At 45.1% G+C, this 2,978-nt stretch overlaps 1 long non-coding RNA gene across 1 annotated transcript; it reads left to right on the plus strand.

The window, feature by feature from the left end:
* Positions 1 to 349: 349 nt before the first annotated feature.
* Positions 350 to 2,655, plus strand: LOC143127913 (uncharacterized). The gene is made up of 3 exons (XR_012987726.1): positions 350 to 410; positions 502 to 555; positions 1,137 to 2,655. It is a non-coding gene; the product is annotated as an uncharacterized LOC143127913 (long non-coding RNA).
* Positions 2,656 to 2,978: the final 323 nt, after the last annotated feature.

Raw genomic sequence — 2,978 nt, forward strand, 5'->3', positions numbered from 1 at the left:
TTCTACTATTTCGTTGTATTATCTCTGATTAATACATGTTTTTTTTGTTTGTCTTGTTAGTATGAGCTGGAATATCTACGGGTAAGTAGAAGATCAAGCTTGCCCATTTTGATTTCACACATTTCATTTCTGCCATAAACATGTCATGGAATCTGAAAAAATGGTTTTTGTTTTAGTTCCTGCAAATCCGAAGTACCTCACCTGACAGCGGCCTTAGCGGTGACAACTACAGCCCTGCATCCCCGAGTCCAAGCTTTTACCCCGGTACGTAGTTGCTTATCTACTTTGCTTGGGACATTGTAGAATGTCTACGGGCATTATTCATGTGTTTTGTTTTTTGTTCTGTATAGAAGAGCCCGATGTTGTCCAGAGGGGTCGTCCGAATTCTCCAACCCTGAGCTTGTACCAAGGTAGGCTATAGTTCTTCCTGCGTATAATTTGGAGGTGTGATAATGTTTTGTTTTATGCTGTGCTAAATTTGTTTTTTCTTCTGTTTAAAAGACTCTGATGCAGAGCTGTACCGGCCAACTACCCCTCACGAAAGTGGGGGCGAAGGTATGTACCTACACAATATTATGGGAGAGAGCGTTTGTGAGTGTGTGTGTGTGTGTGGGGGGTGCGGTGAGGCAGAGGCGTGGACGTTTATAAAGATTACAAGTTAAAAATGTTGTACATTTTTTTCAAGTTTTTCCAATCTAAAATTTTAAAAATGTTTTAAAAATTTCTCAAGTAAAAAAAAAAAAAAAAAAAAAAGGTTACCGCAACCGGGTCTCGACCCCGGGACCTCCCGCTATTGTTAAATAACGGGTGCGATCACACCAACCTTCGCCATTGCGGTAGTGTAAATATTTGCTTTTTCCCCTTTAGAATATGATGTTGTATGACGTAGGGTCGGGACATGCGAGGGCGCTTGAAAGAGTGTAGTAGGCGGGTGTCTCTGTTTGCCTGCTGGAGAGAGGGAGAAGGGGGAGGTTGTATGTCTGCAGGCCTGCAGGAGAGGGGGAGGTAGGGTCTATGTGTGTGGGTGGAGAGAGAGAGAGAGAGAGAGAGAAATTGTCATTTTGTAGGCTATGTGTTTACGAGAAGAATACATGATGTTGAGTCATTTTGTATCTTTTTCTACGCTTGCTCTTTAGAACCTGGAGACCGTGAAGTCCCCCGAGCCGAACGTGGACCTAGAACCAGACCCGTACGGGGGGTCCCCAGACCCGAACGTGGTGTGCCCAGGCCCGAACGTGGAGCCCCCAGAGGAGTCCCACCAAACAGCCCCGCCTCCCCCCGAGCCGCGTGGGGTGCCATACAGGAGACGCTGTCATTAATGAACGAGACGGTACTGTACGCGTTATCATTCAGAACTCATGCTGAGCTCCAACGACTGACCTATGGTGTTTGGAACACTATTCGTTTAAGTGTGAGAGACCCCCACGTGTATTTCGAATTGTGTTCGGCTTTAAATCATTTACATCTGTACTTTGATTACTTTGTTGAAAATCAAATACGTGATATTATGCAAGTGTCCCGAGATTGTATTGGTGACTATATGGAGGGGGCGCGGGGTGCTGCCGCTGTGCGGAGATTTGATCTGATTTGAAAAAATTTATGGTCAGCGGATTGTTTGTTTGTTTGTTTGTTTAGTTTGATTTGTTTTGGATTTTATTGTACTTAGTGCACGCATGTATATTGGGTCTACAACCAGCGTCGAAAATGGATCAGGACATTGACTTAGCTAATATCCCTGAAAATTATAGACGCGTCATAGATGAAATACAAACTTTAAACCCTTCGGGACCGCCTCCGCCAAGTGTAATTTTACCCCGTGACCAGCGAGAGGTAGAGGTGAATAGTCAAGAGGCATGGTCACCATCCGATAGCTTATTACATAGTCAAGATGCATGGTCACCATCCGATAGCTTATTACTCCAGGCATCAGATGATTTTTATCGAGAGTGTTGGTCGCCCTCAGACAGCGTTATCTTAGAGCACCTACAAGAATCGCCCGACCTACATCATGCCCAAACAGACCCTTTGGAAGGAACCAGTTCTATGCATAGGGACTCTTCAGACCAGACGGGGGCCGGGGGAAATGATCCCAAAAATAACGTAGAGAGTGCTGAATTGGTGTTATCATCTGACCGACACCTGACTAAATTTAACGCTAGGGAACAACGTTATGTCGTACCGTTACCTCAACAGGACGTTCCCGACTTTGCCCAATTTTACATACGGGTGATCTCTGGTTTAGATGGTTTAATCGAGAGATTAATACCTTTAGCCAATAACGGCGACGTAATTCAAGTTAGACTTGAGATTGATGATTCGACAGCCGCACCATCAGTACTTTTGAGAGGTGATATGCAAGATTTTTCTGACCTGTATGACATGTTAGATAGACTGGTCCAGTCTAATGCAGATCTACTAGTGAGGTCAAACTCATTTACCCTGGTGGCCACTATCGTTTCCCCTCCAAATGGAGGTGTGAAGCGGAAACTGTGCGATGTGTTTTTAGAAGACATCATAGATAAAAAGGCCCGTCATCTCTTTATAGTGCACAACGAAACAAATAACATGTGTTTCAGCGTGTGTCTAGCGCATTTGATGTATCCTGACATATGTGACAGAGAAGCTTTTGTGAAGGGGAGTGAGCTTCACGCTGCAGTAGGGCTGACCAGTGACCAGGGCGTTACTTTCGCCGACATTGTCTTGTTTGAGCGTCACTTGGAATGTAACATTGTTGTTTTCTTTAGAACGGAGGGGACTAACGACCTAGAGCATTTTCGTACCCATCAGACCCCGCATGTCCCTAGGACTACGCACTATTTTTTTCTATTTAAGGACCACTACTACGGGGTTAAGTCCGTCACGGGCTTTTTAGGTTGTGTCCACTTCTGTGCGTACTGTCTCAAAGGCTACCAAAGACCCGGGGCTCACGCTTGCGCTATGACATGTTCTACCTGCTGCGATACCTCTTGTCAGTGGGT

The sequence above is a fragment of the Alosa pseudoharengus genome, unplaced genomic scaffold (assembly GCF_046254945.1).
Source record: "Alosa pseudoharengus isolate Yale_2024_CS ecotype anadromous, Long Island Sound unplaced genomic scaffold, YU_APseudo_1.1 YU_APseudo_1.1_scf_17, whole genome shotgun sequence".
NCBI lineage: Eukaryota > Metazoa > Chordata > Actinopteri > Clupeiformes > Clupeidae > Alosa > Alosa pseudoharengus.